Genomic DNA, 14,520 nt, shown 5'->3' with positions numbered 1-14,520 from the left:
CGCTTAACCGACTGAGCCACCCAGGCACCCCAGGTTCTTAAATTTTAGAAGCAGCATCAGAAACCTCTGGAAAGCTTGTTGAAACATGGGCTACCAGGTTCCCCCCTTCCCCCCACAAATTCTGATTCAGTAGGTCTGGGGCAGGGCCTGAAAATGTTTATGTCTGGCAAGTTCCCAAGTAATGCTGGTGTTTCTGGTCCAGGGGGCCAGTGTGAGAACTACCACTCTAAGGTAAGTTATGCCAGCCAGATGAAGTTTCATCTGGGAATTTCATATGCTGACTTAATCAATGACCTCCTACTTATCAAATCCGATGCCCTAGTCTCAATTCCATTGGACCCTGTGAAGAAGATGGATAGGGGGATATTTCTCTACTCGTTGGAGGCCTCTCGTTTCTACCAAGACACTGGAATGACTCCAGTTCACACTCAGGAGTATCGAGAAAGTTCTGTCTGTGTGTGAGGCCCCTGGATTTGCAATTTTTAATTCAGATGTCATTTGTGTTCCTCAGAAGTGCTTGCACATGTGGCGATGATCTGAAAGGTGAAGCAAAGTTGGAAATTGCTATAGTATCTAAAAAATGTTTTTTGGCTATGTCATGTGAATTCAAGTATTAAGTCAGGGAACCATGTCCCAGACAGAACTGAATTTTATTCATCTTTGAATCTCTACATCTCAACTCTAGTATTTTATAGCTGTGTCACTTCAGAAGAGTTTCTTAACCTCTGTGTCTCAGTTTCCTCATTTATAAAAGAGGCACAACAGAATTCACTGATGGTAGATCACGTTATTGTTCAACAGGTAGTTATCGTCTGCCTGTTGGCCACCATTATCGGGGAGCATGCTTGCCTCCCAAGTGACTTTGAACTTGGTCACACGACTTGCTTTGGCTAACAGAATGTGCGTGTAAGTATGGGGGCTTTAGAAAGCGTAGGCCTCAACGGCTTCCTTTGTTTCTGTTTTCCCTTTGGGAACTTCTGACTTCTGTCGGAAAATCCACTGGCCAAAAATAATTTAATAAGATAATTATTATTCAAGAACAAACTTGAACCCGGTCTTTGAGAGCCAGGTTCTCTCAAAGCCAGGCTTTGAGCCAGGACTGGCTGAGCCTACCCTAGTTCAACTGAACTATAGACAAACCATATATATGTTTATGAGAGCTAAGTGTCTATTGTAGACCCCTGCAAGTTTGTTATGCAGAAATAGCTGACATGCACAACCTTACAGGACTATTGTGAAGATTAAATAAATTAACAAGTGCAAAAGGTTCAGAACAGTGCTTAGCATGTAATAAATGCTCTTAAAGGTGTGAACTGTAACTATTATTACACCCAGTGCCTAGACCATTGGGAAGTTTTTGATATAGGAGACATTGAATGCTTCCCTGATGTCTAGTATTCCTTTCTTCTATGTCCTAACACCTAAGACCTGGGTCCTGGATTACACATTTGATCTTGACCTGATCACTTTATTTCTCTGAGTCTCTGTGACCATATATCTGATAGATTTGGACACTTCTACCAACCTCGTAGGTTTTTTTCCTTTTCTTTTTTTCCTGCATCACATCACGGGCATAAAAGCACTTTGAGATTTTTATCTTCTCTTCAAGAATAAAAGCTATTCTGAGTAGATCACAGTAGACAGATCACTCAGTGTCCCCAAGATCTGTTTGCCTGATGCTCAGACAAGGACGGCATATACAGGGGTTTTCACAAATACCAGAGACTCTGCTGGGAGGGGACGGACTCTTAACATTGGGTTTTCAAACTGGTCACAAAAGTCAGATCGACATTCTTTAATTGTACGTTCAGTTTTCACAAACCATTCTTTATGTATCAGGCAGATCACAGCTGAGAATAGAAGCAGCAGTGGGTTTCTCAACAGAAGACCTGGATTTAAGGGGTGGTTCATGGCTCAGCCTCTTGGTGATGGCCTGGGAAAGCCATTGAACTTCTGGGTAAAATGAAGGTGATGCTCATAAAAGCATAAACCATACAGGGTTATTTGAGAATCTGGTCATGCCAGTGCTGCTGCTGCTGGTGTAAGATGTATTTTTTTTTTTTTTTATAGTTTTGGAGGAAGTGTAAATTGGCAAAGCCCACATGGAGTGTGGGCTTGAAGAGTCCATCTTACTCTAAAGTGAGCATCCTGTTTGAGCCAGGAATTCCATTCTAGATCTTTACATGGTCTTTGGGTTCTTATGACCCATTCTTGACCCTATTTTCCATTTCCTGCTTCTTCTCACTGTGGAGATAAAAATACAGTAGATGTTTACCCATCTTCCCTGTTACTAGGGAAGGACTTGTGACCTGTTCTGGCCAGTGAGGGGCATCTGAGAAACATCTTTTCCCCTCCACAAATACTGGAAGAGCCCCTTCTCACTTTTGAAGCCATCTCTCTGCTTTCTGTCGTTGTAGGCTGATGTACAACGATGTGCTCTCTGGACCGGTAGCAGCCATCTTGCAGCATGGAAGGGCTGAGAGCATTACAGAGACACCAACCTGGAACCTGGATTGTTAGCTGTTGGTCCAGCCCTGGAATCGGCAGCCTTGGCAATCCAGATTTTCTGTGACATGGCTCATTTAGGGCCTTTGTTATTTAGGCTATTGTTAGTTCTGTTACTAGCAGCAAAAGAGCCCTTAACCGATGTACCCTTTTACAGTCTCTCTCTCACCCATCTCCACACACACCATACACTCAATGTCTATAGAAGGAAATATCTAGAGCGGCCTTGTCAAATAGGTAGCCATTGCCCCATGTGTCTACTGAGCACTTGAAATGTGCTCAGTCTGAATTAAGGCATGCTGTAAGTATAAAGTACACAGTGGATTTTGAAGACAGTACAGAAGAGAATGTAAACTATCTCACTGCAATTTTATATTGATTGCATATTGAAATGATAATATTTGGGATATGTTGGGTTATATAAAAGATATTATTATTAAAATTATTTTCACTTTTTCTTTAGCTTTTTTAAAATGTTTATTTTTGTTCTTGAGAAAAAGAGAAAGAGAGAGACAGAGCATGACTGAGGGAGGGGAGGGGGGGTGCAGAGAATCTGAAGCAGGCTCCAGGCTCCGAACTGTCAGCCCAGAGCCCTTTGCAGGGCTTCAACCACGCACCATGAGGTCATGACCTGAGCTGAAGTTGGATGCTCAACCGACTGAACCACCCAGGCGCCCCTGTTGGCATGTAATTTTAGATATGTTTCAGAATATTTCAGATATTCTCTAATAATCCTCTGTAACTCTGTGGTATTGGGCATTATTTCTCCTCTTTCATTTCTGGTATTTTTTGAGTACACCCCCCCGCCTTTTTTTTTTCCTTTTTTTTTCTTTTTCTCTTTTTGATGAGCGTGGCTAAAGGTTTATCAGTTTTCTTGATCTTTGCTTAACTGACTGAGCCACGCAGGTGCCCCTCTTTTCCTTTTTAACAATGTGGGTATTTTATATTTTATAGCCATTTATGGCTCATATTCTATTGGACAGCACTGTTCTAAAAGAATAGATACCAAACTAATGATAACGGTCACCTCTGGGATATGGAAGAGAATAAGAAGCTTGACAGAGTAGGGGATATATATATATATATTTCTTGAATTTTCTACAATAAGCATATATTTGTGCATTATTTCTGTGCGCTTTAGGAATCTGGGATAAGATTTAAAAAATGTATTAATATTTGCAATCATGCTTTGTCAATTGTAAAGTTGTGTACATGCTAGTTGTTTAAATTTGATAATCATCTATTTTGGAACATCACTGCACTTGACTGTAAGTACCTGGTGTTTTAAATCTCTATAATATTAAATATTAGATAAAGCATACAGAGAAACACTCAGGTAGCCTTTGTGTAATGTAACAGAGTGTATCTTATTTTACCAGCAGAACCCTATATATAAAATGAACTTGCTTTTGAATAACTGGGGGCATGTTTATGAGGCCAACATCAAGAAATGAAAAAGGTGACTTATAAAGAAGTTAAGGTATTTTGGGGTTAACTCATATATTTTATTTTAAGGTATTTTGGGGTTAACTCATATATTATGAACAATACTTATGATAATTCTCTTTCCACTGGTAGAACATAGCAACTTAACAAAACATCCCAAATGTCGTCTTGGCCCTTGCCTTTTTGTGATGCCTTGGGAGGTTTATTTTTCTCCAAAAACCTCTGAGTCATTGAATTTCAGATTTAGCATTGATTTATTCCTTTTGAGAGTTTGCCAACTACAAAGATAAATTGCTTGGCCTAAGTGATTAAGGAAGAATAATGGTTTGCTTCTAGTCAACACTGTGTTTAGTCCTTCTTTATTATCTTTAATTAAAAAGCCAGCCCACGATTCTCCACCTGCTAATGGATCTGGATGGAGGACAAAGTAGCAACCGGGGTCCTGGAGACTAGCCTGGCTGTGGGTGGGGAGGGCAGCCCAAAGGGTGTCTCAGCAGCTCTGCTTGCTGGCTTCCTGCAAAGCTTTGATGAGTGACATTAGGTGTGTACCCTAGAGTCTTTGAGTGTTACTACATGACTTTGCACCATGGGAGCAGAAAGCCACGTGGTTTTGCTTCAGTGTCATCATTTTACTCACAGCTCAGCCATAGATTGGATGTGTGACGTTGGGCAAATCAATGTCCCTTTTGGATGCCATCTTCCAGGCCAGTAAAACAGAGTGTCGGTCTCAAAAATAATCTCCAAAATCTTTTCCAGCTTTGAACTCACCTTCCCCTTCCCTCCTCTTCCCTTTCCCTTCTGCATCATCTCCTTTCTCCAAATAAAACACGTGTGTTGTCTGACATTTAAAGCCAGGGTTAATTATCTTGTTAACAGATGTCCCTGCTACTACAATATATGTATTATATATCAAATTATGTATACTGTGTATATTTAAATTATGTGTAATATATACATTGTGTAATTTAATATATTACATACATTACACATATGAATATATCGCACATATTAAATTATATAGCTGTATGTTTAAATTACTATATAATTACATATAACACAAAATATTATATACAGTGATATATTATTTTATATATAATACAATCATGCATAAAATCATATACAATTATAAATATTATCACATAATTTATGTAAATATATATGTATGTGTACACATATATGTAGATTTATGTGTGTATGTATATATATAAATACACATACATAGGGAAGAAGCTTTATTGTAGAAAACATACTCATAAACTCCCAAACTCTAACAACTCCTCTGGGATAGGTCAGAGAAAAAAAAGCAATCTAATTATATTTCCAATTTGTAACAAAACCTAAATTTAGCAATGCTTCATAAGCGCCGTTTGGAAATTTAATTTTAGAGAATGGCTGGTGAGCTTCCGTTCCATTTTGTCACCTTTGTTTTTCCATTTTCCTGCCACCCCAGGTAGAACCAGAACTCCTGAAAGGCTGAAGTAAGAAATCTTTGCTTGAGTTCGGTGTGTGATCCATCAGTAGAATGGCTTCAGGAGTAGAGTCAGACTTACGACTCAACAAATGCAGCCTGTTAACAAATCTCTTTTCAACACGGGTATAGTGTGCCTGTATCAAAGCATGATTTACTTGGATCTGTTGAGGCGGCAATAAATAAATTTGGAAGCACTGAATTGTATTAGAAAAACATGACTGAGCATTTAAAGTGAAATAAATGGTATGTTTGCCGACAATCTCTTTCTCATGCATTAATACGGGAAAACCGATTTACTCAAGAAATGGTAATAGAAACCAGCAAACACCTTAATTTGTGTTATTATCCCAGCCAATATAAAATTCAGGGAAGTGGAAATGGCACTGGTGGAGACCAGCAGCAGCAGCTGTTCCAAAACTCCATGGAGCATGGTCTACTTGAGGGATGCCACGTTGCCATGGCAGCCAGCGACTCCAGTGAGCAGTGTGCAACCTCAGACAGCTGGCTCTGCCCCTTGGGGTGCACAGCATTGGTCCTTCCTTGGGTATTTGGCAGGGTGGAGGTGGGGGCACGAGACCTAACATTTTGTTAAATCTTTGGAGGATACAGGATATATTCAGGTTGGTCCCTGCCTTCGGAGGACTTACAATTCATTAGGCCGAGACGCTCTAAGAAAAGCTATGTGGTTAGATGGTATAAGGGCTTCTGGCGTCCTGAGAAAGTGTCTTTGCTGAAGGCGGTAGCAGTCGAGGAGGCCTTCTTGGAAGGCAGTGGGATTTAAATGAGATCTTGAAGAATACATGAAATTGAAATGGACTTCCTCGATCCCACTGTCGCCGTGGAGTTTTCAGTTAGCTTGTTTCCAATCGTATTACTCCCAAACCACGGAGGTTGGGTGTTGGGTTTGGTGTTGACCCAGTCTGATGTGCAGGTGAAGAAACGGAAGAAAGAGAAGGCGAGTGGAGGGCAGAGGTGCTGTGAGGAATAAGACTGCGGTGGCCTGAGGCTGGGAGGAGCCCAAAGGGAGGTGCTTGGGGACTGAGGTGGGCAGCTCCACATCCCTCAGGGGTGCTGGTGGGCGGCTGTTTTCTCCTGACTGACAGGTGACTGGGACAAGAGCCCTCTCCACAAACACCCCACCCCTCCCTGAGTATATGTCTCAGGTGAGTATATGTCTCAGGTGAGTATATCGCCGGTCCCAGAGTCTCAGACAAGGGGCTTCCCCCAGGCAGTAGCTCTGACATTTGGAAGACAGTAATCCGTTTCAGTACTTGATGAATCTCGACAAGGAGTCATTCTTGCTATCATAAACCGTACTCCATCTTTGACTGCTTTTTTGTTTAAGGAAACTTTTAATTTTAGAATAGTTTTAGATACACAGAAAAGTTGGAAGTACAGAGAGTTCCCATATACCTCATACTCAGTTTCCCTATCATTAACATCTAATATTAGCATGGTACATTTCTCACAACCAAACATTATTATTAACTGAAGCCCATATTTTAGTCAGGTTTTCTTAGATTTTACTTAATGTGCTTTTTTTTTCCTGTCCCATTATCCCATCTAGAATTCCAAATTACATTTTACTTTTTTGTCATGTTTCCTTATTCATCTTGACTGTGACAATTTTCAGGCTTTTCTTGCTTTTCATACCTTGACAGTGTTGAGGGGTACTGCTTTTGGAAGGAATTTAAACCCACACACTGATTGAGGATATGATTGCCATTTGGCCATTTGCTTTTCTAAATGCATTTCATCATTTACTTGACCTCGAATCTCGTGGTTGATTCATTGGCGGTCTTGAGTTTTCAGCCGTGCCTGTCTCCATACCCTTGCTGTGGCCTCATCGTGTACTTCTGTACCTCTTGGCTTTGTGTTTGCTCATCTGGCTTGTGCTGGCCAATGGCTTGTGGGAGAACTGACAGTGAGCCACGACTGAGCCTCGGGCTTACGAGGACCCCTGTGATTTCACTGACCTCTGCTTTTGTCATGGCCACGAAAAGGACATGGCTGGACTAGCCCACTGGTGTCAGGAGAAGGATGAGAGTTACAAGGGTCGGAGCTACCTTCAGCTGAGCCAGGCTTAGGTCAGCTCACTTCCAGCCAACTCAAAGATGAATGGACAATATTCTATGACTGTTATTTTTTGGCCTCTGAGCTGTGGAGACATTTGTTACGCAACAATAGTTAACTGATACATACCCTAGGGCTGAATACACTTAAGACTTAGAGACTTTTTTAAACAATTAGTTTAAAAATTTTTTTTTTCTTTGGGAACATGTAATTAAGAGGCCCACGTGCCTCATTGGGTTATTCTAGTGTCTGTCATGAGAGGACAGGTGTCTCATTGAAAATCCGAGTTGTCTCCTCTCTGAGCCAAATGGACAATGTCTTCAGCTGATTGGCAACCTGTGATCTGGGTAAAATCTAAATGGAGCCGCTTAAGAATGAGCTCATTCATTCCTTCAACAGCTAATTATTAGGTGCCTAATATGTGTGGAGACTTCTGCCCACTGCTGATTGTATAGGAGAGAGCAATAGTGGGCAAAACCCTGGCCCCCGGGGAGCTGGCCTCATGGACAGGATGTGAGTAAAAATGCAATTACAAGGGGAATGCATTTCTGAAAGGAAAGCTGTTGTGAGGGATCTGACCTGTTTGTGTTCTCAGGAAAAGCTTCCCCAAGGAAGGCTGACCTGAATTCCGAAGAGGGGAGCATTCTGTGTAGAGAACAGCTCACTTCACAGCAGCAGGAAGCGCGGAGGCTTCCTGGAGCCGCATCAAGCCGGATAGGGCTGGATATCAGGATAAGGAGGGGCCTGTGAGGCAGGAGGGTGCTGGCCCGTTTAAACACCCTGGTTATTTGGCAATGTGCCCCCTTTCCATGGTAGATACTGAAGTAGGGAAGAGAGTCCTCTCCTCACATCCTGTAGCATGCTTTTAAGCACGTCAGGCCTAGGGCACATGGGTGGTTCCGTCGGTTAAGCGTCCAACTGCAGCTCAGGTCACGATCTCGCAGTTTGTGGGTTCGAGCCCCGTGTTGGGCTCTGTGCTAACAGCCTGGAGCCTGCTTTGGACTCTGTGTCGCCTTCTCTCTGCCCCTCCCCCACTTGCTCTCTCTCTCTCTCTCTCTCTCAAAAATAAATAAACATAAAACAATAATTTAAAAAAGCATGCCAGGCCTAATACTCTCTCTCAGGCTGTAACTTGAGATTGGGCCAAGAAGACACATGCTGGTTAGGGACTCTCCCATGGAAGTTGCTGGTAGCTGAGCATTAGCTGGTGGGGTCCAGACACTGGAATCTGGCAGCAAAGAGTGACCAGGACCAAGGTACGATGGTGTCTGTTGGGGTGTCTTACAGAGATTACCTTAACTCTGAATCAGTCTGGTTCTGTAAGAGAGGGCTTTCTAATGAATTGCTTTTCTGATTTGGGTACTCAGATGATTTCTATTGGTAAAGTCAAGAACCCTGACAAGAACAGATGGGTTGGTGCCAGATCATGCCACGTCTTCCAGGCCAGATTAAAAATCATGACCTTTAGCCTAAGAGAACTAGAGGCCCATAAAGAAGTTTGAGGCAAGAGAGGAGACTGTCAGATGAGAGCCAGTACTTATAGCCCGGTGTCTCCGACTGAATTCTTCTAGCCGAAGATCCTAAGACAAGGAGCTGAGTGCAGACATCTTATTTTGGGAGGAGATCTCCGTAAGCACCAGTGGGGAAGGGGAGGCAGCCATAAAAGGTGAGTTATCAGCTGGTTACTACTGTGGGAAACTGGGGTCAGTTCATCTGGGGAGCTGTGGGAATAGTATAGAACATGTCTCAGAGCTATTTATCCATCTTTCCCATCAGTCATTGACTGATGGCTGCTCTGGGGAAGGGGGTATTCACTGTCCAGAACTTCCCATCAGTCCCGAGCAAGGGCTCCAGTGATCACGGAACCAGCCCAGGTGAAGAGTTGCAGATATTGGCAGTTGGAAGTCTCAGAATCTCTGCATTTAGAAAAGGTTAAAGCTGAGGGGATGTTGAGGTAGGTGGGGGAGGGACACAGGCGTGTACACTCACCCGGAAAAACACACCATCTGGTCCTTACTGCTCGCAAGGTGAAAAATGCTATCCTAGGTTGAAGGCTATAGAAACAAATGACAATGGGTGCCCCATGGAAAACCAACCAGTTGATTCAAGGAATAACAAACCCCAGTTACTTTCTTTTTGGTCCCTATTATAACTCATTTCTGCTTTACAGGAAAGCCCAAGCTCTGCAGGAGAGAGAATCTTGGCTCATCTTCATAGCTCTGTAACCTTGAGCGTGTTACTTAACCTCCCATTCCTGGAGGTTAGAACAGGATGCTAGAACCTGATTCCAGAACAGAAGACTATGCACCAACAGCATTCGTTTGCTTGGGCTGCCATAACGAAGTGCCACAGACTGGATGGCCTAAATAGCAGAAATTTATTTTCTCAAAGCTCTCGAGGCCAGAAGTCCAAGGCCAAGATGTTGGCGGGTGTGATTTCTTCTGAAGCCCCTCTTCTTGGCTTGTAGTTCACCATCTTCTCCTGTCTTCGTGTGGTCTTCCCTCTGTGCATATCTGTGTCCTAATCTCTTCCTTTCAGAACACCAGGGATATTGGATTAAGGTCCACTCTAACCTTTAACCTTTAACCTTTAACCTCTACTACCTCTTCAAAGACCCTATCTTTACATACAGTCTCTTTCAAGATACTGGGGTTCAGAGCTTCAACATACGAATTTTGAGGGGGCACGGTTTATCTCATAACACTCACTAAACAGCTTACTTATCAAGACTCCCTTCAAAGTCCTTACCTCTATGTGTTCACCAACCCAAAATAAGTAATAATAAAGTGACAAATTATGCCCAACCCCAACAAATTCTAGGTCTTGTAAGATCCACCTAAAAATCACCTAAGTCACCCCTAAAATCATTCACTATCAAGGTAGTGTTCTTCCTTACTGCAGTAAGTCTAGCAAACGTAGGCCTGCCTGATCAACAGTTTTCTCTGTTGTTCTTTGTGGAATCCACAGGATCAAATAACATGATAAAGGAAGACTCTATCATAATACCTAGCATTTAGAGGTGTTCCATACCTGTTAGTTTTTTCTATAACCCAATCTCATCGCAAGAGAAAGGATTTTCAGAGCTTAAGCAATAATTTTTATTATCTTTCTTTTATTATGCCCCATTGACAAATTAATCTCACTTCAAAAACCTTCTGTCTTGCTGTTTTATCTGAATAAATCTGTGCCTAATACAAGTCAGCAGTTTCTAAATGGTTTTCGACTCTTCCTCATCGTCTTTGGAATGTTGGAATCAATCACAGGTTAGTCAAAGGTTTTTTAGTGTGTAATACAATTCCGTTGAACGTGGCAATTGCTAGGAATTTCGCAGACTCTAGCAATTGAGTGTGAATTATGGAACCAACTACTGTTATGTAAATTACGGGAACATAGAGAATAATTCCTCTCTCCCTTTAGATCAAAGCGTAGCAGTCTTTATATCGAACAGAATACTTATCACTACCTGATTTTATTAGAGCTACTTCCTGATATGTCTGCCTTTCTCCAAAGCAGAAAGCGACTGGAAGGAAAGAACTGTGTTTTATTAGCTCTATTCTTCCTTTGTAATCTAAGATAGATTTTTTTTTTTTTGCATATGCACGGACTTAAATACAAACTGATGGAATAGAATAGAATCTAGCCTTCAGCAGGGAGGGTATTGGACGGTGAGGGAGGAGGAGGACATCTGAGTGCCTCTCATATATCAGCTGCTTCACATTCTGCCTTCTATTCAATCCTTAACCACAGTCCTGTGCAGTCAGAATTGCTATTCCTTTTTCACAGACAAGGAAGCTGAAGCTTGGAGAGAATACCTTGGCCAAGGTCACAGTTTAGGTAGATGTCGGACACAAGGAAGTCCAGATCTACTATTGCTTCCTAATGGAAAGCATTAGTTTGCTTTCCCGTTGAGTGACTTGGGTAGATTACATTGAAAGCCAACCATGTATGTAAGGCAGCTAAGACATTATTAGTTTGCATAAAGGCAATGGCAATGACAACAGAATAAACCAAGCAAACAGTCTCAAGAGGGAAAAAATAAATAAAAACAATCAAAAGGATTGTTGGATGCTGTAACAGTTTGCTTGTTTTAACGATGTTTTGCTTTCCTGTGCTTCCCTTGGTTTTGGTCAGAGCTTTCATCCATGTAAGTTATTCCTGACTTTCTGTTTTGTTCTTCAAGGACGGTTAAGGCAGAAGGACTGTAGCCTCTCCCACATTCCTTCTGCATTCTCCTCCATGAGCTTAAAGCTGCCTCCTATAAACTCCAGTGACTCTACCTGAAGGTCCTTCTCGAGTGTTAGTGCCATGTCTAGAGAAGCCAAATGTGCTGGAGAATTAATTCTAGTGGGGGCACCCTTGACCACTACCTAACAGGGAGTTGGTTGTATAAACACACTGACTCCCTCCCCATTGGGTGAGGATAACCGTGGGGCATGTTCTATAGTCTCCCATAGATGCTCAGCAGGCCTGAGCCCCAGTTGCCCCCCGTGGTAACTGGCTGAAGAACACACTTTACTGGCTTCAGTCCCTTTCCTGTCTCACTTCCCTACTTCCTCCTGGTGCTTCCTGAGGAACTTTCTCAGGGTACAAAGCCCTCTTAAACAAAGTGGGCTGCATAGGGAGTGGGGACATAAGAATTCAGCCCTCCTCTGCCTCAGTGAGTGGTAACTACCGGTACGCAAAGAAAATGGTGGTTCCAGGAGGAAGAGGTGTGGGGACAGAGGGAATATCCCTGAGGTGCGTGACTGGGAGATGAATCTAGGTTTCAGAGTATGTTCTAAATAGTAATTCTTTTTTTTTTTTTTTAAGTTAATTTATTGATTTTGAAAGAGAGAGAGAGAGAGAGAGAGAATCCCAAGCAAACTCCTCACTGTCGGTACAGAGCTGGACGCGGGGCTCAATCCTGCAAACTGTGAGATCATGACCTGAGTTGAAATCAAGAGTCGGAGGCTTAACTGACTGAGCCACCCACGCACCCCGAAAATATGTTCTATGCATTCTATGTTATTTTGGGGAACAACAAGGACGAGAACCCTCTGTCTCCTGGGCACACACCCCTTTCACTAGGAGTATTCTTCCTGGAAGGGCATTGCAGTTGGATTTCTGACATGTTAATATGGGGAGTGGTGATATCAGCGAGGAGAGATGCACATAGAGGCTGAATAAAGATGACAGATGAGGCACTGAATGGACAAGGCTAAGTCCTAGAGCTTTGCCACTATGGTCCCAGCAGTATCAGCCTCACCTGGGAGCTTGTTAGAAATGCAGTCTCAAAACCCACCTCCTGAATGAGAATTGGCATTTTAACAAGATCCCAGGTGATTCATACGCACATTGAATTTTGAGAAGCACTACCTTAGGAATCTAAAAAATATGAGGAAAATATGACCCTCGGGCTTTTAATTAGTTTCCCCCTCATTATATCTACATATTCACCTGCCTACCTAAGCTCTGTCTTTTCTCTCCCAAAGTATTTTCCAGACTCTCTAGTCCTGGGAGAGTTCTTATTTTTGTCCAGTATAAATAATTTTGCCTATCCTAAACACGAAATCAAATTACTATATAAACGATTCCAGGGGCTTTCCCATGTCTTCACAGTTAATGCATTACTGGCAGTCATGTGATCTTTGGCAGAAACGTGGCCTCAACTATCAAAGGAAGACTCTGGACTTGAAGGCATCTAATATCCATTCTGTCACATGAATTTATGATTCTAAGTTCTCATATTTCAGTCTGATAGATACAGAGAAGAGTGTTTCTAAGAAGACTTCTGTGATCAAGTAACGGCCCCAGTTTATTCATACCTCTCTGTGTGCTCACTTTTGAGTATTTCCTGCCCACAATGAGCCTGGCTGTGTGACTCGTGTTGGCCGATGGGCTACACGCGCCAAAAGCAGAGATTAAAAAAAAATGATTCTGCTTGCCCTCCTTTGCTACATGTAGGAACCACCACCATGTGAATAAACCCAGGCCATCCTGTTGGAGATGCAGGGCCCAGTCACCCTCACTTTCCTAGCCAACAGCCAGTACTGAACACCGGACATGTGAGTGAGGCCATTCGAGACCAGTGGGCTCCCAGCTACGCCCCCAGCTGACTGTACCCACACGAGGGACTCCAGACCAGGCAAGCAGATCATCTGCCCAACGGAAGCCATCTCAAACTGCTGACCCAGAAAATCAGGAGCCTATAAATGCTTCTTGTAAACTACTACACCCCGATGACCGAAAGCTAATTTGATACAACTTCTTTTTCTTTAAATTTCGATTGCAACTTTTTGCAGGTGCGTAGTTTGGTAGTTACTTACAATGGTGTGATATAGGCGCCCGTGCAAAAAACAAAAATGTCATTTTCATGATTAGATATTAGTTTCCCCCATTACAGTTGACTCTTTCGGGTTTCACTAATGACTGATTCTTGGTTGGCTATACTCTAATTGAAGAAAACAGAATGTATGTTTTTCTCACAAAGGTAGCAGCATGCTCCCTCCTCAAACACTGGCTCAGAAATGAACACTGTCCACGATGAAATAGGGCTCCCCCCCACTGCCCCGTTTTCTCTCCTTTTTTCTGATTGCAGCTGAATCGAATGATCTTGCACTGGGCCGTTCTGATTGTATGCGTGCTCTTCCAATAGGCTTCTTGTCTAAAGTAGCAGATGTCTTTCCCTCTATCTCTCTGAAGAAATGACAATAGAAGTAAATTGTGGCCCAGTAGCTTATTCAAAGCCGCTGAAAGCAGAGGCAGGCTTCAGAGAAACCCAGTAGAACTTTGACATTCGTAGGCGTCCCTGGCAGATGGTGACTGTTGGGTGGAACGCTCCATGTAGATGAAAGACCACCAGCCACAAGTGGTCTGGGGCCATGATGTTTATAGAAAATGACAAACGTATCCATTGTTTCCTGACTTAAGTCAAAACAAAACAAACCAAAACAACTCCCACGCTGCAATCATAGCCACTTGACATTACTCAGTTCATATACAATGCAGAATGCATTGTGTCTTTGAAACAGGGGTTGGTAATGTTT

General features: G+C 42.6%; 1 protein-coding gene across 1 annotated transcript in view; it reads right to left on the bottom strand.

Annotated features, from left to right (window-relative positions):
• PCSK2 (proprotein convertase subtilisin/kexin type 2) overlaps nt 1-14,520 on the bottom strand; it is a 273,296-nt gene that overhangs the window by 152,279 nt on the left and 106,497 nt on the right. The gene's annotated exons all lie outside the window — the stretch shown is intronic.

This window comes from Panthera pardus, unplaced genomic scaffold (assembly GCF_024362965.1).
Source record: "Panthera pardus isolate Hobbes unplaced genomic scaffold, ASM2436296v1 HiC_scaffold_25, whole genome shotgun sequence".
Taxonomy (NCBI): Eukaryota; Metazoa; Chordata; class Mammalia; order Carnivora; family Felidae; genus Panthera; species Panthera pardus.
Note: the sequence above shows the minus strand (reverse complement) of the source record. Positions and strands in the feature narration are given on the sequence as shown.